Source organism: Bufo bufo, chromosome 3, assembly GCF_905171765.1.
Source record: "Bufo bufo chromosome 3, aBufBuf1.1, whole genome shotgun sequence".
Classification (NCBI taxonomy): domain Eukaryota; kingdom Metazoa; phylum Chordata; class Amphibia; order Anura; family Bufonidae; genus Bufo; species Bufo bufo.
In genome coordinates, this window is record NC_053391.1 from 217,344,168 (window position 1) to 217,367,624 (window position 23,457).

The following is a 23,457-nucleotide window of genomic DNA, read 5'->3' on the forward strand; positions in this document are numbered from 1 at the left end:
TGAATGATACAACTGACCGGTTAATTTTATTCAACAGGTCAGTATGAATCCAGAGATACCTTATATGTGTAGTTTTTCTTGCGTTTTGATAGTGATAAAAAAAATTAAATTAAAAAGTGGGAAAAAAAATCTGTTTTATTTTTTTGTCGCCATATTTTGACCCCTATAACTTTTTGGTAATTATGAATATGGAGCTGTATGGGGGCTAATTTTTTGTGGGGCGATCTGAACTTTTCATTCATACCATTCTGGGGTGTGTATGACTTTTTGATCACTTTTTATTTCAGTTTTTGTAGAAAATGAAGAGACCAAAAAACGTCGAATCGGCCATTTGGACGCTTTTTGCTGTTTTGCCGTTTGCCGTATGGGGAATATATTTTTATACTATGGGCGTTTTCGCACATCGCGACAGCCATGATGTGTATTTTTTTACATTTTTTTAGTTCTTTTATTTTTATTTTGGTAAAAGGGGGGTGATTTGAATTTTTAATGTTTTTTTATTTTTTTAAACTTTTTTTTACACTTTTTTATAGTTCCCATAGGGAAATATAACATGCAATCATTAGATTGCTATTATCATAGACTCCAATGCACTTGCCTATTACAGGCAAGGGCTCCATAGGAAATACTATGCAGCAGCCTCCTGTCATTCACAAAGACTGGGGCTGCTGCGCACACGATCCGGCTTCTCTGATTGCCACACGGGGTGCCAGAGCACCACCGGAAGCACGCGCTTCCAGTGTTTCACACGCTCAGATAACGTGGTCAGGATTGACCAAGGCATCTGAGGGGTTAAATGTCCGCAATCGGCATTACTGCCGATTGCTTACATGAGCTGTGGGTGTATGCTATCTTTAAAGACCCCACCGTACATGTACGGCACTGGACGTTAAGGGGTTAATACTGGAAAAAAATGAAAACGTTAGAAAAAATAATTTTTTTCTTTACATCGCCATATTCTGACCCCTATAACTTTTTTTTATAGTTATGTTTATGGAGCTGTATGGGGACTATTTTTGCAGGGCGATCTGTAGTTTTTATTGATACCATTTTGGAGTGTGCATGACTTTTTGATCACTTTTTATTCAAGTTTTTTTGGGGTGAAAAGATGAAAAATGGGGAATCGGCCATTTCTATTTTTTTTATTCCGTTATGCAGTTAGTCATATTTATGTATGTTTTTTTTATCTCAATTATGGAGATGGGAGCAGGTGATTAGAATTTTTATATTTTTATATTTTTAAAACCCCCTTTTTTATTTTTTTTACTAGATCACCTAGATGGCTAATAAATAAATAATCATTATATTGCTTCTACAGTTCATTGCTATTGCTAAGTTCTTCTCCATAGATACTACAGCTGGGAAAACCCTGGTTTTCACAGCTGTAGTAGGGCTTTCACTTACAACCAAAGCTCCCCCAATCGCTGCACAGGTGAGCTGTTCAGGCCCCAGTAGCACAGCTCTCCAGAGTTTTCGGCCCTCAGTTGCCGTGGTCACTGGTGGCCACTGCGCTCGTGAGCAGGCACCATTTTTAAAAAGTGGTTAATCTATATATATAAAGAAGGACGAATACAGTATATGTATGTATGTATATGTGTATGTTTCACAGTCACTCAAAAACGCAACCATCGATTTCAACGAAACTTGGTATACACATCCCTTGCTACCTGGAAAGAAATCTTGTGAGGGGTCACAGCTCTCTAGCACGTACCGTTCCTGAAATATTCCCAAAAAATGCAAATATGGCACATCACATGACCTACATTAGCCAATAGAAGCCTGCAGGTCTTTCTCTTCATATCTCAATTGCCATACACACGGTCACATGTCCCATATCAGCCAATAGAAGCTTGCAGGTCCTTAGTCTCCACATACACACAGTTTTACTCCAGGTTTCCATAACAAACCTGCCATTATTCTTCACTGCTGCAGGTCAGCTTTAAAGGGGCAGGGCGCTGTGGATGACACTGTTAAGGGGGCAGGGGCCACTATTGAAAGGGCAGCTGCTGTGGAGGTCACTGTTAAAGGGGTGGGCACTGTGGAGGTCACTGTTAAAGGGGCGTTCACTGTGAAGTTCACTGTTAAGGGGGCAGGCACTGTGGAGGTCACTGTTAAAGGGGTGGGCACTGTGGTGTCACTGTTAAGGGGTTGGGCACTGTGGAGGTCACTGTTAAAGGGGCGGGCACTGTGGATGTTACTGCTAAAGTGCTAAAGGAGCGGGCACTGTGGAGGTCACTGTTAAAGGGGTGGGCCCCTGAGGAGGTCACTGTCAAGGGAGTGGGGTGCTGTGAAGGGGCAAGCTGCTGTAAAGGTCAAAGTTAAGGGGATGGGCTGCTGTGGAGATCCCATTTTAAGAAGGCTGGGCACTGTGGGGGGGGGGGGTCAGTGTTAAGGGGTGGGGGGCTGTGGAGTTCACTGTTATGGGGGATACTGTCGATATCTTTTAACGACACACACAAACATTAAGTGAAATAGATGAAATATACCCGTGCAAAGCCGGGTCCTTCTGCTAGTGTTGGTAATAAAAGTTATGTTTTAACTGGGTATGATTTCAATAGCAGTGAGCAATGCCATGAAGAAGCCTTCACAAGGGAACGTCACAATGGTCCTACTCCCAGGATTGGTGTGGGGTGGCATGAGGTATGGTAACTTTCTTAATTTGAGAAATATTAACAGCTTGGCATTGCATTGATTTGATCGTGGAGCCAGTGATACAGCCACTTCTCCAAAGTGTCCCAGGAGCCATTTTTCAACAGGACAACACAAAGCCACATGTTGCTTGTGCCACTGTGAGTAGCCTTTGAGGCCTAAACGTGCTACCATGGCCTTCAGAATCTCCAGACTTTGTATCCCATTGAGCACATCTGGGACAAAGGGAGCTGCCAGCTGCCATGATTTGCATGCCCAAAGGTGTGGCAGAACATTCCTCAGACCACCATTAATAACCAAATTAATAGCAAGCCAACATACGTTTGTGTATTTCTGTGCATTGCACCCATAATCAATACTAAATAAATAAAGATTTTTTTATATTTTATTTTCACTTTTTATCATTTGCATATCATTAAAGGGAACCTGTCCCCTTCAAAAACCATCTGAAGCCGCCAGCAGTACCTTAGAGTAGCCAGCAGTGTGTTTCTGACAATTGTTTTGTTCCTGGAGGCAAAAGCCCCTTCGCAGTGACTGACAGCCGGCAGTTCGGCTGGCTTTGCCGAACTCTCTGCATAAGCGCTGTCAGTCACAGAAAAGGGGCAAGGAAGGGGGCGTGGTTACCTTGACTTAAAGCAAGGAGGCCGCTGCCCCCTTCACTTCAATCATGTCTAGAGAATCGCGCCGGCAGGGGATAAAGGAACGTTTTCAGAGCTTTTGCCGCATCTGCCTTCAGGAACAAAACACACTGCTGGATACTCTCAGGTACTGCTGGCAGCTTCAGATGGTTTTTGGAGGTGACAGGTTCCCTTTAACCGCTTTACGTCCGCCCATAGGATATAAACGTCCTATGGGTGGACCTCTATTTCTGAAAGCACGTTTTAAAACGTCCTTTCAGAAATAGCAGCTGCACGCTAATCGTGCAGCTGCTGATCGGGTTGCCCGCTGTCAGTGACAGCAGGGCAACCCTTAGAGAAGGCAGGGACAGTTCCCAGGTGTCCCTGCCTTCTGGATCGCTGCAGACACAGCGCTCACCGAGCGCTGTGTATGCAGAGAAGGAAGCGCTATGCGCTTCCTTTTCCGGCCCGGCGGTCATGTGACCGCCGTGACCGGAGAGTGCAGGAGCTGTGTGAGGTCTCTCAGAGACCTCGATCAGCCCTGCTCTGAGGCTGTACAGCGCTGGATTGCTGCTGTACAGCCTCTCTAGGGGTGTATTTGTCCTGTAACTGGGGCTACTATGTCAGCCCCAGTTACAGGAGAAATCAACAGTGAAAAAAAAAAAAGAAAAAGTGAAGTAAATGTCCCCCAGAGGTCTTGTATGACCTTATGGGGGACGAAAAGTGTAAAATAAAAAAATAAAAATAAAAGGTTGAAAATAAAAAAATAAAAAAAGTTTCACATGTAAAAAAAAAAAGTCCCCAAGTAAGGAATGAAAAAAAAATTTTAAAAATAGAAAAAAGAAAATAAAATAGACATATTTGGTATTGCCACGTCCGTAAAAACCAGCTCTATAAAAATATCACATGACCTAACCCCTCGGGTGAACACCGTAAAAACAAAAAAACTGTGTCAAAACAAGCAATTTTTGTTACCTTGCATCACAAAAGGTGCAACACCAAGTGATCAAAAACGCGTATGTCCCACAAAATGGTACCAATAAAACCGTCACCTCATCCCGCAAAAAAAATGAGCCCCTACATAAGAAAATCTCTCAAAAAAAAAACCAAAAACTATAGCTCTTAGTACATGGAGACACTAAAACATCATTTTTTTGGTTTAAAAAATGCTATTATTGTGTTAAAGTGAAACAAATAAAAAAAAGTATACATATTAGGTATTGCCGCATCCGTAAAAACCAGCTCTATAAAAATATCACATGACCTAACCCCTCGGGTGAACACCGTAAAAATTTTTTTTTAAAAATGTGTCAAAACAAGCAATTTTTGTCACCTTGCATCACAAAAGGTGCAACACCAAGTGATCAAAAACGCGTATGTCCCACAAAATAGTACCAATAAAACCGTCACCTCATCCCGCAAAAAATGAGCCCCTACATAAGAAAATATTTAAAAAAATAAAAAAACTATAGCTCTTAGAACTTGGAGACACTAAAACATCATTTTTTGGGTTTCAAAAATGCTATTATTGTGTTAAAGTGAAACAAATAAAAAAAAGTATACATATTAGGTATTGCCGCGTCCGTAAAAACCAGCTCTATAAAAATATCACATGACCTAACCCCTCGGGTGAACACCGTAAAAAAAAACAAAAAAAAACTGTGTCAAAACAAGCAATTTTTGTCACCTTGCATCACAAAAGGTGCAACACCAAGTGATCAAAAACGCGTATGTCCCACAAAATAGTACCAATAAAACCTTCACCTCATCCCGCAAAAAATGAGCCCCTACATAAGAAAATCTCAAAAAAAATAAAAAAAAATATAGCTCTTAGAACATGGACACATTAAAACATAATTTTTTTTGTTTCAAAAATGCTATTATTGTGTAAAACTTTAATAAATGAGAAACAGTATACATATTAGGTATCGCCACGTCCGTAACAATCTGCTCTATAAAAATGTCACTTGACTGAACCCCTCAGGTGAACGCTGTAAAAATAAATAAATAGAAACTGTGCTAAAACAACCAATTTTTTGGTCACCTTGCCCCATAAAGTGTTATAATGAATGATCAAAAAATCATATGTACCCAAAAATAGTACTAATAAAACTGGCAGCTTATCCCCTAGTTTCCAAAATGGGGTCACTTCTTGGGAGTTTCTACTGTAAGGGTGCATCAGGGGGCTTCAAATGGGACATGGCATCTAAAAACCATGTGGAGTTCCTTTTCTTCTGCGCCCTGCAGTGTGCCCATACAGCAGTTTATGACCACATGTGGGGTGTTTCTGTAAACCGCAGAATCTGGGTAATAAATATTGAGTTTTGTTTGGCTGTTAACCATCGATGTGTTAAAGAAAAAAATTGATTAAAATGGAAAATCTCCCAAAAAAGTGAAATTTTAAAATTTGATCTCCATTTTCCTTTAATTCTTGTGGAACGCCTAAAGGGTTAACAAAGTTAGTAAAATCGGTTTTGAATACCTTGAGGGGTGTAGTTTCTACAATAGGGTCATTTATGGGGGTATCCACTATGTAGGCCCCACAAAGTGACTTCAGACCTGAACTGGTCCTTAAAAAGTGGGTTTTGGCAATTTTCTTAAAAATTTGAAGAATTGCTTCTAAACTTCTAAGCCTTCTAACGTCCTAAAAAAATAAAATGACATTTCCAAAATGATGCCAACATAAAGTAGACATATGGGGAATGTTAAATAATAAATATTTTATAAGGTATCACTTTCTGTTTTAAAAGCAGAGAAATTGAAATTTAGAAAATTGCAAATTTTCAAATTTTTGGGTAAATTTGGGATTTTTTCATAAATAAAGGTGAAATATTTTGACTCAAATTTATGACTATCATGAAGTACAATGTGTCACGAGAAAACAATCTCTGAATGACTTGGATAAATAAAGGTGTTCCAAAGTTATTACCACATAAAGTGAGATATGTCAGTTTTGCAAAATTTGGCCTGGTCAGGAAGGGGGCAAATGGCCCAGATGGCAGGTGGTTAACATGTCTATCAATCCTGTGATTTCTATAATTGCTTGACTTTTCCTTTTTGCTGAGAAGCATTAAGTACCCTAGAAATTTTTCGAGTTTTGTACAACAAATAAGCATAGTTTGGCTAAAAGGAGTATGGCATAAAGGGCTTCTGTCACCCCACTAAAGTCAAATTATTTTTTTTGGTTACTTAAATTCCTTATACTGCAATATATCAATATATAATACTCTTACTGATTTTCGTTCTGTAGTTTCTTCAAAAAATGGACTTTTATAATATGTAAATTACCTCTCTACCAGCAAGTAGGGCGGCTACTCGCTGGTAGCAGCCGCATCCTCCTTTCATAATGACGCCCCCTCCTCATGTTGATTGACAGGGCCAGCGAACGCGCTAGTCCTCTGACTGGCCCTGTCTGCGCTTTAAATCTTGCGCCTTCGCCGTACCGGTCTTCAGTCGGCGCAGGCGCACTGATAGGAGGACGCTCGCTCGGCCGCTCCTTCCTCAGTGCGCCTGCGCCGGGTGTAGATGTGACGTCATCGGCGCAGGCGCATTGAGGATGGAGCGGCCGAGCGAGCGTCCTCCTCTCAGTGCGCCTGCGCCGACTGAAGACCGGTACGGCGCAAAATAAGCCAATTAATAGCTGGTATACACTTACACCATTCTAAAAATGCACCAAATGTATCATCCAGCATCAGCCACTTTGATAAACTTGGTGCATCTTTAGACAGCTTAGTGCAGGGGTACTCAACTGGCAGACCACGGTGATGTATGGTATGGAGTTGCAACTATGGTCAAGGACAATATATGTCGTTCACAACCCACTGGGTAAATATGGTTCCGGACCGGGCACACCAGCAACTTGGCCAGATGATGCCATTATGCCATTATGTTGTAATGCTGGGATTCCTGTGCCAATGTCCTCCTCTGTCTCCTCATCCTCCACCTTGTCCATACCCTCCAATGTAGGAATGGTTCACAGTGGTCCTGCTATGCAAAGCTTGGCATTACCACGCAGTTCTGCACCTGGTCAGCCTGGGCAAACTGAGCCACACCGGGGAGGAACTGTTCCATGTCATCAATGAAGAAATCAAACAACGGCTGTCTCCTTGCCATTTGGAGATAGTAACCATGGTCACTAATAATTGGAAGAACATTTTGTCTGCGCTGTGTCAGGGAGGGCTGAGCCATGCCTTCAATCTAGTTGTCACCAGGTTCCTCAAGTCTTCCACTTAGGCTACTTTCACACTTGCGGCAGAGTGATCCAGCAAGTAGTTCCGTCACCGGAACTGCCTGCCGGATCCGGCAAAACGTATGCCAACTGATGGCATTAGTAAGACTAATCAGGATCCGGATCAGTCTTAAAAATGCCTCAGAAAAATGCATTGAAATGCTGGATCCGTCTTTCCGGTGTCATCCGTCAAAACGGATCCGGTATTTATTTTTTTTCACCTTTTTTTCGGTCTGTGCATGTGCAGACCGGAAGGATGGGTCCGGCATTCCGGTATTTTGAATGCCTGATCCGGCACTAATACATTCCTATGGAAAAAAATGCCGGATTCAGGCAAGTCTTCTGTTTTTTTCGCCGGAGATAAAACCGTAGCATGCTGCGGTTTTATCTTTTGCCTGATCAGTCAAAATGACTGAACTGAAGACATCCTTATGCATCCTGAACGGATTACTTTCCATTCGGAATGCATGGGGATATACCTGATTAGTTCTTTTCCGGCATTGAGCCCTTTTGACGGAACTCAGTGCCGGAAAAGAAAAATGCTAGTGTGAAAGTACCCTTAAATGCAAGAGCTGTTAAAAATGACCAGGGAACTGTGCATGCACTTCAGCCACTCTTACCTTGCAAAACACACCCTCTTTGAGCTGCAAAGGCAAAATGCTCTTCCCCAACATCGCCAATTATGCAATGTTTTCTACAGTTCTCAGAACTCTATGCTCCATATGTTAGACCGCCTGCACGAGCAAAGGAAGGGGGTCAATGATTTCTTAATACAGACAGGTCAACTCCCCGGTGTAACTTTCACGTTAGCCAGTGGCAGCTCATGTATAACCTGTGCTGTTTGCTCAGGCACTTTGAGGAAGAGGAAGCTTCATTATTTGTAATTCGGCAGAAGCACGCACATGCACGTCTTCTGAATGTTGCCAGCCCCTCCCCATAGCGCTGAGCAGCCACGCAGGGGAGAAGAAGGAGCCAGGGCCTTCACCTCAGTCCGTGTCTGGCTGTAGCTCACAGACAGACAGTGGTGCCTGAATATAAGCCCAAGGTGTGTGTGTGTCTCACTGTGTCTCACTGCTGTGCCCCCCCCCCCACCCGTTGCCTGCTGGCTGCTGTGCCCCCCCTACCCGTTGCCTGCTGGCTACTGGCTGACTACTGTGAACCTTAGGGCCTGCAGCTGCCAGAGACAGGCTGTTAGCAGTGAGTCATGACTCAGAGTCGTGATGTTAATAACTTTCTGGTGCCAGTCTCTGCCATCATGGAGGTGGTCGGGGGAGAAATGTACCGTGGGGGGTGGGGGTTGGGGAGATGTGCTGCTGCCAGGCCCATGGAGGAGGAGAAATGTGCCATGGAGGGAGGGGGTAAGATGTGCTGCTGCGCTGCCAGACCCAAGGAGGGGGAGAAATGTGCCATTGGGGGGTAAGATGTGCTGCTGCCAGGCCCATGGAGGGGGAGAAATGTGCCATGAGGGGGGGGGGGGGGAATGTGACACGAAGGGGGTGATGTAAAAAGGAGGGGGTGATGTGACATGGAGGGGGAGTAATGTGACATTAAGGCCAGGGGGCATCATTGGAGGCACTTTTTACTGGCACATTATTAGGTGGCACTATGGAGGCACTTCTTGCTGGCACAATATTGGTGGGCACTATAGGGGAATCGCGGCCACAAAGAAGGGGTATGTTATATGGAGGGCTCTGTACAGTGGCATTTTATACTGGGACACATTATGGTGAGTACTATGGGGTCATCTCTGGGGGGCACTAAGAAGGGGTATTTTATGCTTGCAAATTATAGGGGACACTGAGGGCATCTACTGGGGCAATATATAGGGGCCTTTTATACTGGTACATTATGAGGGCACTAGGAGGAAGGGGGAGAGGAGCACTATGGGGCCTTTACTGGGGGTACTATATAGGGGTATTTTATACTGGCACATTATGGGGGACACTATGGTAACATTAGCTCAACTGGGGGCATTACAAGGGGGTATTTTTTGCACTGTCTATTATAAGGAGAGTTATTACTACTGGGGGAGCATTATGGTGGCTTTATTACTCCCCCATGGTATGATCCCCTAGTAGCAGCACCAACCTCTCTCTGCTCTGCTATCCCTCTGCCCCTTCTCTAAATCCTTATTATGAAATCTTTCTCATTAGGATAAAACACATCAGATCCGCCGAGCCCCTGCCAAAGTGTTGAAGTGGTGTCCGAGATCCCCAAGGGCCAAGCCAAGTAATTGTAAGTTTTTATGTGAAATATGTTTGTTATACACATATAGCATACACTGTGCCACACAATATACAGTATACCTCTACACTGTGTAGTCTGTTCTATAAGCACTACATTATTTTCTGTCCGCCACCACAAAACAATCTGGAAGTGTCCCTCCATGTGGCATCATGTAAGTGTCTGATCAGGGCGGGGGGGTCCGGCCGATGGGATCCCCCACGATCTCCTGTACGGTACTCCGGCTCTCCTTGTGCCCGGAGCGGTGGTCAACACTCCCCCTCCATGTATCCTCAGAAAAAGCGTTCTAAAGTTATTACCAGTTAAAGAGACCCAGTCAACAAAAAAAAAAGAGCCTGGTCATTAAGGTAAAAAAAATGGGTCTGTCTTTAACCGGTTAATATTTTGCAGAATTTATGTTTGTTTAACATTGTAGGATAGAAGACAAATATGCATAAAAGTGGGAGAGAACATGACAGGGGACGGAAATTTGAATCAGGTCACAAAAAAAGAAAAAAGAATATTGCTTTTGAGGAATGCAAAGAAGAATTACATGGCTCTATGCATACATTTTTAAAGGACAGGGAAGATAACTGCAGTTGAAGAGGTACCTGAACATGAACAGGTGGAATCCAGTTTGGCTGAGAAAGATGATTCACAGCCAAGCACTTCTGGTCTGACTGAACATCAAAACATTTTGTGTAGCACTGAGGAAGGAGTTGCAGAAAATCCTCAGGATTCTGGTTCTGACCATTCAGAGTCTAGTCATCAGCCTTTTTGTTATGATCCTGGGGAAGGGAATTTCCCAGTGGACGATCAAGACAGAATATGTTATATCCAGAAAGGACCAATCAGGGAAGAAAATTTAACTTTCCCATTAGACAGTACAAAAAGACATTTTTCCAACTTTAATTACTTACGTATTCTTAGCAACAAGGAAACCCAAGACAGGCGCTGGCTAGTTTATTCTAAACAGAAGGACTGTGTTTTCTGTTTTCCCTGTCGACTATTCTCAGTATCACGGAAAGCTTTTGTGTCTGATGGCTGCAGTGACTGGAAGAACCTCAGCAGTCGACTGAGTCTTCATGAAAATAGTTCTGACCATTTAGAGAACATTCTTAAATGGATGGAAGCTAAAACAAAATTTAGATGTGGGAAAACTATTGATGCATCAATACAGAAGCAAATACTGCTTGAAAAACAGCATTGGTGGGAAATTCTAGAAAGGCTTCTAGCCACAGTGCAGTTTTTGGCGTCTCATAACTTATCATTTAGAGGTCACAGGGATAATTTAGAAGAAAAGAGAAGTGGAAATTTTATAGATCTAATTAAACATTGTGCAAGATTTGATCCTGTTCTTCGTGAGCACTTACAGAGGATAGACGATAAACGTGTACACAACAATTACTTGGGCAAAACCACCAAGTGGTGTCAAAACCAGGATATTAAATATAAAACCTTTAGCCTTTTTTACACCCTGTGGATGTCACAGTTGGAATTTGGTACTTGGCGATGCAGCAGCATCTTGTTCAAAAGCTAAACTATTTTTGAGGGTTTTGCAACGACTTCACACATTATTTTCTGGCTCATCCAATAGGCGGTCTGCTTTAAAAGAGAAGGTTACTATTACCCTCAAGCCATTATCTGACTCTAGATGGGAATGCAGAGTTGAGAGTGTAAAGGCTGTTCGTTACCAACTAAAAGAAATCGCTGACTGTCTGGAAGAGATGGCACGGAAAAACAATGATCCTGCATTCTGTAGTAAATGTAATTCACTACAAGAAGAAATTTTGTCATACGAGTTTGTACCATCATTAGTTGTGTGGTATGAGATTTTGGTGAAAATTACCATGATCAGCAAGGTATGGCAAAAGTCTAATATGCAGTTAGATACATCATTGAAGCATTTGGAAGAATTCCTTCGCTGGTTGGAAGATTATAGACAAAATGGCTTTACTTCTGCAATTGTTGCTGCCAGCGAAATAGCTGAAGAATTGGACATTCCAAAAGAATTTCGACAGAGTCGGATACACAGGGCCAAAAGAATGTTTGACTATGAAGGCCCAGATGAACCAGTTGTTAAACCCGCAGACAAATTCAGAGCAGAATACGTCAACATTATTGTTGACAAGATTCGCACTAGTGCTGCGCCTCGGTTTGAAGGTTTAAAAGGCTATGTTAACAATTTTGGTTTCTTATATGACATCTCATCTTTATGCATGAAATCTGATGAAGACCTTTTACAAAACTGCAGAGAACTGGAAACACGACTTACTTTACCCAATTCTTCTGATTCTGACGTACGGGGTCTAGAATTGTACGAAGAGCTACGAATATGTGCTCGTACTATACCTCAAAAATTGGATATGTGCAGGTCTTTGATATACAGTACCTCATTGATAATAACTTAACTGATGTTTATCCAAACATTTATGTAGCATTAAGAGTCATCTTAACAATTCCAGTTACTCTTGCATCGGCAGAGAGGAGCTTTTCAAAACTAAAATTAATAAAAACCTACCTCAGATCAAGTATGAGCCAAGAGAGATTATCTGCCCTGGCAATTTTGTCCATTGAACATGATCTGGCTTCAAAATTGAATTATTCAGATGTGATGAATAAATTTACAACAGCAAAATGTAGGAGAATGTTTTAAAATTCAGCTTGTGCTGACTCAAAGATGTGGTCCTTTTAAAGTTTACAACTGTTAACACCTCAAGGAGGCTTGTGTATGAGCCCCAACTGTGATTTAGCACATATTTTGTGATAATTTCTTAAAACTCATGGATTTTCCCCCCTTTTACGTTTTATGTTATTTATTGTTGTATATTGTTATTTAAGTTTGTTACACTGCTGGAAAATTTGAAACTCAGTTTTTTTTTATTCTTGGTATTTTAAGTTATTGATATTCTTTCTTATTAAAGGAAACTGTGGTACTTTAATTGTTATCCCCTATCCACAGGATAGGATATAAGTGTATGATTGCAGGGGGTCCCACCGCTGGGACTCACCGCGATCTCCTGCCTGGTGCCCAGGTACTCCTTGGCCGGATTACTGTTGACCACAGTCTGAAGCTGTGGTCAACAAGCCCCCTCCATGTATCTCTTTGGGAGAGTCGGAGAAACACGAACGCTGTATCTCTGTCTCTCCCATAGAGATGAATGGAGGGGGTGTGCCGCTCTGAAGCCTAGCAGAGCTGGCGTTCTGGGCACGGGGCAGCCCCCCCCCCCCCCCCGCCACGATCAGACAACTTATCTCCTATCCTGTGGATAGAGAATAAGATGTAGGGGAGAAACTGAGTTATTTATTTAAGGTATTTGAAATATTTTGCACTTTGTACCGGTTCTGTTCCATGCACTGTTGAGGCAGTATGCTATGTTACATTTTTCTATGTTTTACTGTTTGCATGTTCATCCAAAAAAGGTGATTTATTCTTAAAATTGTTTACATAGTGATTGCCATATTAAACATTTTAAATACACACATAGACCTCATGCACACGACCGTTCCGTTTTTTGCAGTCCGCAAACCGCGGATCCGCAAAAAAACGGAAGCCGCCCGTGTGCCTTCCGCAATTTGCGGAACGGAACTGGCGGCCCATTGTAGAAATGCCTATTCTTGTCCGCAAAACGGACAAGAATAGACATGCTATATTTTTTTTGCGGGGCCACGGAATGGAGCAACGGATGCGGACAGCACACGGAGTGCTGTCCGCATCTTTTGAGGCCCCATTGAAGTGAATGCAAAACAATGGCCGTGTGCTTGAGGCCATATGTTGTAAGAGTATTTTTTTCCCCCTTAAAACAATGCTTACAAATGTATTGCATATTTAATAGACAGACTAAGGATACTATGCCAAGTGTTTTTGTTTGTAGTTGATCTTTATTATCGCTTGCATATCTTATGTTCATGGGGGCCTCATGTTCGAGTAAGGCCTCACAAAGTCTAGAGCCGCCTCTGGGCAGAACTACAGAATTAATGATGTCATTCCACTCCTTCACGTCCTGGAGTGAACATGTTTCTATGTTTCTATGGAGGGGATGCTGAAAATCTGATTGGCAAGGTGACAGAAGATGTGGCACCTACATCTCACGCCCTCCTGAGGAGGATGAGGACGAGGACATAAACGCCCATAAATTCTATACACAACTAAGTGGTTTATGTGCCCAAACTACAGAAGAGGAGCACTAGGAGCTGGAGAGCGACGACGAAGACGACGCAGATGATCCCGACAGACCATGGCAGGATGCATTGGAGATAGAGGCAGGGAGGCCCCCCGAGTCCCTTGTGCAAATGGCCAGATGCATGCTGTCATGTTTGTGTAGTGACAGCAGGATTTATCATAAGGATGACTACTGACTATCCACATTGTTAGAACCTTGCTACCGGTCCAAATTTTTATTTTTTTTAAACTTTTTGAGAGGGATGCAAAAATGAACTACTACAGAAACTTGCTGTGCAGTCAGTTGGTCGCTGTCTATGAGCACTATCGCCCATCCTTACAAAGGTCTGACTGGGGGAGCCTTTACGCTGACACTCCACTGCCATGACTGGTGGGAGAGGGGGCAGGAGCAGCACCAGCTCCATATGCAGCAGCTTCAGTCTGGAGTCTATAATGAGCAGTTTTCTTCAGCCGCCTACTGAAGAAACCACCCAGCAGCAGCAGTACATGCAGCAGAAGCTCAACCAGCCGGTGGTGGCATACCTGGTCTACACCCTATCACCCCAGATTCAAGACCCCCTGGACTACTAGGCAGCCAACTTGAATTGTGGCCGGCAACTGGCCGAGTTTGCCATGGGCCTGCTTTCCTGTCCAGCCAGTAGTGTGGGTGTTCAGTCTGCAGTGGGGGGGGGGGGGGGGGGGGGCATAGTTACCCCTATAAGAAATCACCTTTTCTACCAAAATGTTGAGACTAACCTTCATAACGATGAATCAGCTACTACCTCTACTGCCATTCCTACAAAGGGGCTTCTTGGCCTACTGATATATACATGTTAAATAAATAAATAAAAAGATATGCATGCCACTGGGCCCTGCTATTACACTGCTTTTGTTGGGTTCTGCTACTACTGTGATCTACCACCATCTTGTGCTGTATGCCACTGCTGTTGTCCACTCTCCTCACTTGGTCATGGGGCCAATATTGTCCTTTTTACTGCCACTGCCCGCCCTCATACCCACTCTGTTATGGGGTCACTATTTTCACTGTCACTACTCTGTTATTGGGCCACTATTGTCACAATTACTGCCTCTATTGCAGCTACTGCCACCATCCCACTCTGTCATGGGGCCACCGTTTGTCACGGTTATTGCCACTGCTGCTACCATCCCCACTCTGTCATGGGGCCATTATTGTCACAGTTACTGCCACTGCTACACCCTTGACATCAAAGTTTTTTTTTTACTTCTAAACCGTCAGAATAATAGAAAAAAAAAGGATCCTGTATTTTGAGCATCCGTATGGCCTTTTTCACACTGTCAGTGTTTGGTCGCTATTTTATCAGAATTTGTAAGCTGAAAGCAGGAGTGGGTGCAAAACACAAAAGACATAGAAATAATCCCATTACATGTTATCTCTGTTTTGGACCCACTCCTGTTTTTGGCTTACAATTACTGATGCAAAACATTGACCAAATACTGACCTTCTGAAAGAGGCATGCATGCAGGACTTTTTTTCCTTGTTAAAAAAAAAAAATATGATTTCAGACGTAAATGAATGCAAATTGAGCATAAGGCTTCTTTCAGATGGTCAGTATTTGGTCAGTGTTTTGAATTAATATTTGATGAGCAATTGGTAATCCAAAGCAAGAGTGGGTCCAAAACACAAATGAGATGTAAATAAGTCCATTACATTTTATCTCTATTTTGGACCCACTCCTGTTTTAGGCTTACAGATACTGATCAAATACTGATGCAAAACACTGACCAAAGACTGACAGTCTGAAAGAGGCTTTATGGATGCTCAAAATACTGGATTGTTTTTTGTTTTGTTTTTAGTTTTCTGTTCTTCTGATGGATCAGAAGAATATAAAAATAAACAATGATGTTAAAAGAACATTACTGCCTTTGCTGATGCCCCCCCCCCCTCTCCACTCATGTCATGGGACCACTACTGTCACTGTCTCTGCCACCTTCCCCACTCTATCATGGGGCCACTACTGCCACTGCTGCTGCTGTCACCACGGTCCCCACTTTGTCATGGGGCCACTATTGGCACAATCACCACTCTGTTATGGGGCCACTATTGTCATGATTACTGCCACTACTGCAGCTGCTGCCACTGTCCCCACTCTGTCATGGGGCAACTTTTGTCACGGTTATTGGCACTGCAGCTGCTGCCACCATCCCCACTCTGTCATGGGGCCATTATTTTCAAAGTTACTGCCACTGCTGCAACCATCCCCACACTATTTCATGGGGGAATTTTTGTCACGGTTACTGCAGTTCTTCTGCTGCCACCCTCCCCACTCTGACATGGGGCTACTATTGTCACTATTACTGCCACTGCAGCTGCCACCCTCGGTACTCATGGGCCACTACTTGAATCTTAGGGCACTGCATTGTTAAATCCACAGCGACAAATTAGACCTGACGGTCACAGTGACCTGTAATACTGATGTACAGTGATTCGACAGCTAACAGAAGGCATTATAAGCATGTGTTTGGACTGCCACAACATGCATTAAAAGATTTTTTTTTTCTCCGCTACTTTATTGGCCCTGCCTCTATTTCTTTATTTTGTTCCACTAAGGCCTCATGCACACGGCCGTGTCCGCGGCCGAGAGCGGTCCGAGGTAACCCGGCCGGGATTCCTTCTGACAGCAGGAGCGCACGGCGTCATTGGTTGCTATGACGCCGTGCGCTTCATGCCGCCGCTGCTGTACAGTGATACACTGGTATGATCTATACCAGTGTATCACTGTACAGCAGCGGCGGCATGAAGCGCACGGTGTCATAGCAACCAATGACGCCGTGCGCTCCTTCTGTCAGAAGGATTCCCGGCCGGGTTACCACGGACCGCTCTCGGCCGCGGAACACGGCTGTGTGCATGAGGCCTAAGGAGCCATTTGGACACAGCATCTGCAGGGGCGCACCCTTTTTTTTTTTTTTGCTTTACTGAAGGGTGCTGTATGATTAACTATGAATCTGGTTGCCCTGCACAGTAATGTAGACATGTAGTGATAAATTACAGCTGCCTATAATTCTGACAGCACAGTACCTACAGAACGGCTTAAGTATGAATGTGGGTGCTCTAGACCATAATGCACACAGTGATACACTCCCACTGCATGCTTCCTGCCCTTTCCCTGCCCTGCACTCTTGCTGCAGTTTAAGTTCCAAGTCTTCACACTGAGATTGGGCCACCAAGTGGGATGAATATGATTAGAAAGAGTGGCCTGGATACACCAGATTTACAGTGATTCATGACAATTAATTCGTAAAAAATCAATATTGTTGTCGAAGATCAGTGAACCGACCAAATCGAATATTTCAAAACTTCGCTCATCACTAGTCATGAAAAATACTAGTCTTATTATCTACGACAGAGGGACTTTTTGGGTTGCTGCAGGCTCCAAGTCCCTGGTGTGACTGCTATCCCTGAAGCTATTTTAATGCCCAAGGAAAGCTGGTTAACCGCACCCTTATTGAGTTAAAGGAGTTGCCCCATGAGAAATATTTAGTTACTTAAAGATCACACAATTTTTTTTTATTGGAATCAGTAAAAAAATCCTCCTGTGCCTAGGTAGTTTGTTTAGCGAAAGCTAACCAAGTGTTGGCGGCAGCTGTCATATGCCAGATACAGCAATTCTTTTGCCAAACAGAATACTTAAAGGGAACCTGTCACCTGGATTTTGAGTATAGAGCTGAGGACATGGGTTGCTAGATGGCCGCTAGCACATCCACAATACCCAGTCCCCATAGCTCTGTGTGCTTTTATTGTGTAAAAAAAACGATTTGGTACATATGCAAATTAATCTGAGATGAGTCCTGTCCCTGACTCATCTCACGTACAGGACTCATCTCAGGTTCATTTGCATATGTATCAAATCGGTTTTGTTACACAATAAAAGCACACAGAGCTGAGGGGACTGGGTATTGCAGATGTGCTAGCGGCGATCTAGCAACCCATGTCCTCAGCTCTATACACAAAATCCCAGTGACAGGTTCCCTTTAAATTACAAATGCATAGCCTGAATATCGCTGTTGCATACATATTAGTTATGGTGCCCCCCTCTCTGATTGTTATGTTTTACGTCACCTAACAAAGAAGTGTCATTTAATTTCATCCCCCTGTGTCCAGTAGTTTAGCACCCTATCCCTATAGTTCATGGTTCAGTGCCCTAGGTGTCCAGTGCTTATTACCTTATTGATTGATCCAGCAGGACTCTCCTCCTAGTCTGATCCCCCTGAGCAAATTGGCTGATCGCTTGAAGTTTTCTACTCTTGCACAGAAAAACAACACGGAAAGTTTCTTGTTATCTGATAAGCTGCTGCCATCTGCATCCACTTCCTTATGTGTGACTGGTCTCGTGACTGCATTTGTTGATTACAATACAGCATCAGAGTTATCATTCAAGTGTAAAATCTAGAATTCTAGAAATTAAATCTCCGTTGCTCCTGAGTTTCGCTACTCCATTGACCTCTGTATTGTAAGGGAATTTTGAAGAACTGATTGGTTCTATCCCCTTTAACCACCTCAGCTCCCCTAGCCTAAACCCCCTTAATGACCAGACCACTTTTTACAATTCTGCACTACACTACTTTCACGGTTTATTGCTCGGTCATACAACTTACCACCCAAATGAATTTTAACTCCTTTTCTTCTCACAAATACAGCTTTCTTTTGGTGGTATTTGATTGCTGCTAAGATTTTTCGTTTTTCCGATATTAATCAAAATAGGCCGCAATTTTCTCAAAAAAAGTGTATTTTTAACTTTCTCTGGTTAAATTGTTCAAATATAATTACATTTCTATACAAGTTTGTGTCAGAATTTATTGTGCTACATGTCTTTGATAAAAAAAAAATCCAATAAGTGTATATTTATTGGTTTGCGCAAAAGTTATAGCATTTACAATCTATGGTACAAAAATGTGAATTTCCGCATTTTGAAGCAGCTCTGACTTTCTGAGCACCTGTCATGTTTCTTAAGGTGCTAGAATGCCAGGATAGTATAAATACCCCCAAATGACCCCATTTTAGAAAGAAGACACCCCAAAGTATTCGCGGAGGGGCATGGTGAGTTCATGTATGATTTAATTTTTTTTCACAAGTTAGCGGAAAATGACACTTTCTGAGAAAAAATATAAAATAATAAAGTTTCCATTTCTGCTAACTTCTGGCAAAAAAATAACAAAATCTCCCACGGACTCACTATGCCCCTCAGTGAATACCTTGGGGTGTCTACTTTCTGAAATGGGGTCATTTGTGGGGTGTGTTTACTGTTCTGGCATTTTGGGCGGGGCTAAATTGTGAACAACCCTGTAAAGCCTAAAGGTACTCGTTGGATTTTCGGCCCCTTTACGCACCTAGGCTGCGAAAAAGTGTCACACATGTGGTATTGCCGTACTCAGGAGAAGTAGGGCAATGTGTTTTGGGGTGTATTTTTACATATACCCATGCTGGGTGAGAGAAATATCTCTGTAAATCGACAACTTTGTATAAAAAAAAATTAAAAGTTGTCATTTACAGAGATATTTCTCACACACAGTATGGGTATATGTAAAATTACACCCCAAAACACATTGCCCTACTTCTCCTGAGTATGGCGATACCACATGTGTGACACTTTTTTGCAGCCTAGGTGCACAAAGGGGACCAAATTCCAATGAGTACCTTTAGGATTTCACAGGGCATTTTTTACGCATTTGGATTCCAAACTACTTCTCACGCTTTAGGGCCCCTAAAATACCAGGGCAGTATAAATGTAGTGTACGGGAGCTGTAATGCCCGTCACTACAGAAGGGTCACTTGTGTGCTGTCGTTTCCCCTTATTTATGGGGAGGTTAGTATGAGTCATCTGCATAAAATATAATGTAATGTAATGCTATGTACTTCCCTGTTACTGTAAAATGTGCATGTACAGGCCTGCTAGGGGTGTCATTCCAGCTCTTAGTCACTAGAGGGAGCTAGGGAGCCCTAGTTTATATAAGGCCCAGTCAGGGTAAGGAGAGGCAGTCTAGAGTTAAAGAGTTGGAGTTGGAGTTGGAGATTAGACTATGTCTGAGTCAAGTCCAGGCCTGAAGCCTGCAGACCAGGAGAGGGTATTGCAGTCCCTGTAACCGGGTTCCAGATCCAAGGAGAAGGTTCCCCTCCTGAGTTTATATATGCAGAAGCAGGAACACCACAGTTAACCAGCCTGAGGAAACTGAGAGAGACAGAGGCAAGTCCAGAAAAGCAAGAGGTACTAAAGACAACAGAGGAGGTACTTGATAATTATAAAACCAAGGATATACGCCAGAGCTAGGGCATCGGACCTTGGAGAAGAGTTTCTATGTTCCAGGATCAGTCAGGAATAGAGTGCAAGCCGCCTGTACTGCAAGTCCTGTGTTTAACACTCTGAAGTCACCTTGCTATATATATTGCCTGCATCAAATGTACTGCAACCAACTGTCTGCAAAGGAACTGCGCTTCCATCTATGTCCATGTATGATGACTACTAAAGTTTGAGTTCTGTTTTAACATCACGTGGTTCCTCAGTTATTCCTGCTATCAGCAAACGGCGTGCCACCGTTTAATTGGCACTGGCGTCACGAACAATACTTATCATCACCTGCCCTTGCAGAGAGTCAGCTGTCTCAGGTTAGTGTCACAATTGCACTACAACACCCAGGAACATTTTTAAACCTAACTTGAGTACGCTGCATAAATACCCCACAAGTGACCCCATTTTGGAAAGAAGACACCCCAAGGTATTCTGTGAGGGGCATGGAGAGTTCCTAGAATATATTTTTTTTGGCACAAGTTAGCGGAAAATGATTTATTTTTTATTTTTTTCTCTTACAAAGTCTCATATTCCACTAACTTGTGACAAAAAATAAAATTTTACATAAACTCGCCATGCCCCTCACGAAATACCTTGGGGTGTCTTCTTTCCAAAATGGGGTCACTTGTGGGGTATTTATACTGCCCTGGTATTTTAGGGGGCCCTAAAGCGTGAGAAGTAATTTAAAATCCAAATGCGTAAAAAATGCCCTGTGAAATCCTAAAAGTACTCATTGGAATTTGGGCCCCTTTGCGCACCTAGGCTGCAAAAAAGTGTCACACATGTGGTATCGCCGTACTCAGAAGTAGGGCAATGTGTTTTGGGGTGTATTTTTACATATACCCATGCTGGGTGAGAGAAATATCTCTGTAAATGACAACTTTTCCCATTTTTTTATACAAAGATGTCAATTTACAGAGATATTTCTCTCACCCAGCATGGGTATATGTAAAAAGACACCCCAAAACACATTGCCCTACTTCTCCTGAGTACGGCAATACCACATGTGTGACACTTTTTTACAGCCAAGATACGCAAAGGGGCCGAAAGTCCAACGAGTACCTTGTAGGAGGGCATTTTTAGGCATTTGGATTCCAGACTTCTTCTCACGCTTTAGGGCCCCTAAAATGCCAGGGCAGTATAAATACCCCGCATGTGACCCCATTTTGGAAAGAAGACACCCCAAGGTATTCCGTGAGGGGCATGGCGAGTTCCTAAAATTTATTTTTTTTTGGCACAAGTTAGCGGAAAATGATTTTTTTTTAATTTTTTATTTTTTTCTCTTACAAAGTCTCAAAATCCACTAACCTGTGACAAAAAATAAAATTTTACATGAACTCGCCATACCCCTCACGAAATACCTTGGGGTGTCTTCTTTCCAAAATGGGGTCACTTGTGGGGTATTTATACTGCCCTGGTATTTTAGGGGCCCTAAAGCGTGAGAAGTAGTTTGGTATCCAAATGCATAAAAAATGCACTGTGAAATCCTAAAAGTACTCATTGGAATTTGGGCCCCTTTGCGCACCTAGGCTGCAAAAAAGTGTCACACATGTGGTATTGCCGTACTCAGAAGTAGGGCAATGTGTTTTGGGGTGTATTTTTACATATACCCATGCTGGGTGAGAGAAATATCTCTGTAAATGACAACTTTTCCCATTTTTTTTATACAAAGATGTCAATTTACAGAGATATTTCTCTCACCCAGCATGGGTATATGTAAAAAGACACCCCAAAACACATTGCCCTACTTCTCCTGAGTACGGCAATACCACATGTGTGACACTTTTTTGCAGCCAAGATACGCAAAGGGGCCGAAAGTCCAACGTGTACCTTGTAGGAGGGCATTTTTAGGCATTTGGATTCCAGACTTCTTCTCACGCTTTAGGGCCCCTAAAATGCCAGGGCAGTATAAATACCCCACATGTGACCCCATTTTGGAAAGAAGACACCCCAAGGTATTTCGTGAGGGGCATGGCGAGTTCATAGAAGATTTTTTTTTTGGCACAAGTTAGCGGAAATTTTTTATTTTTTTTTTCTCACAAAGTCTCCCTTTCCGCTAACTTGTGACAAAAAGTTCAATCTTTCATGGACTCAATATGCCCCTCAGCGAATACCTTGGGGTGTCTTCTTTCCAAAATGGGGTCATTTGTGGGGTGTTTGTACTGCCCTGGCATTTGAGGGTCTCCGCAATCATTACATGATCCATGTATGGCCAGCATTAGGAGTTTCTGCTATTCTCCTTAGGCCTCATGCACACGACCGTTGTTCGGGTCCGCATCTGAGCCGCCGTTTTGGCGGCTCAGGTGCGGACCCATTTATTTCAATGGGACCGCAAAAGATGCGGACAGCACTCCGCGGCCCCGCTAAAAAAACATAACATGTCCTATTCTTGTCCGTGCTTTGCGGACAAGAATAGGCATTTATATTGCCGGCGCCCGTTCCGTTCCGCAAATTGCGGAAGTCAACACGGGCGCCTTCCGTTTTTTGTGCATCCGCTGTTTGCGGACCGCAAAAAACGGCACGGTCGTGTGCATGGTGCCGCTGGCAGGCTGTAGATCAACTCGTTTACCTCCCGATCCTGTGAACGCGCGCTCCTGTGAGCGCGCGTTGACAGGAAATCTCGCGTCTCGTGAGATGACGCGCCAATGCGTCAAGGAGGAATAACCCGGCCGCCTGCAGGACGCATCCCTGCGTTAGGCGGTCGGGAGCTGGTTAATTATGTCTCTTTTATATTACCTTTAATATTCTGTGTAATAAAGTCTTTGTAATGTAGTCGGTTAGAGATAGTTAGATCCCTATTCCCCATTGTGCTGAGGCCACATTCCTGAGAAGTGGCTATCTCAGAGACATGCATGCTGTGCACTGCAGGAGGGGCTAAAAAGTATAAACTCTCTTACATACACACACACACGCACATTAATTGGCACTCTATTGAAGATTTCATTCTAGGTAGGATGTAAGTATTGATTTGCTCTATCTCTTGTACGCGCTGGGGTGTCGGCCATGTGCGGTAACATGGCCGGCTCGGAGTGCCCCCCTCCCCTAGGCTAGTGATGATGATTTACTTTTTATGAGTCTGTATGTGATTTGTCTGTGTTATATTATATTTAATCATTCTCAAATCTTTTGAATTCACATTTTAAAACAAACTCAAGCAGGCTCGAACACTCCCTCAACCCTTAGGCTGGGTTCAGACCTGAGCGTCTTTGATATGCGCGTTTTTGACGCGCGTTTTTGACGAGAGTTTTTTGCAAT

The 23,457-nt window shown here is 43.2% G+C and overlaps 1 protein-coding gene across 1 annotated transcript in view; it reads right to left on the reverse strand.

Annotated features, from left to right (window-relative positions):
- LOC120995001 overlaps positions 1–18,234 on the reverse strand; it is a 103,660-nt gene extending 85,426 nt beyond the window's left edge. Inside the window, exon 1 of the mRNA XM_040423944.1 lies at positions 18,083–18,234. The gene's annotated coding sequence lies outside the window, so the exon portion shown is untranslated. The remainder of the gene's footprint in view (positions 1–18,082) is intronic.
- Positions 18,235–23,457: the final 5,223 nt, after the last annotated feature.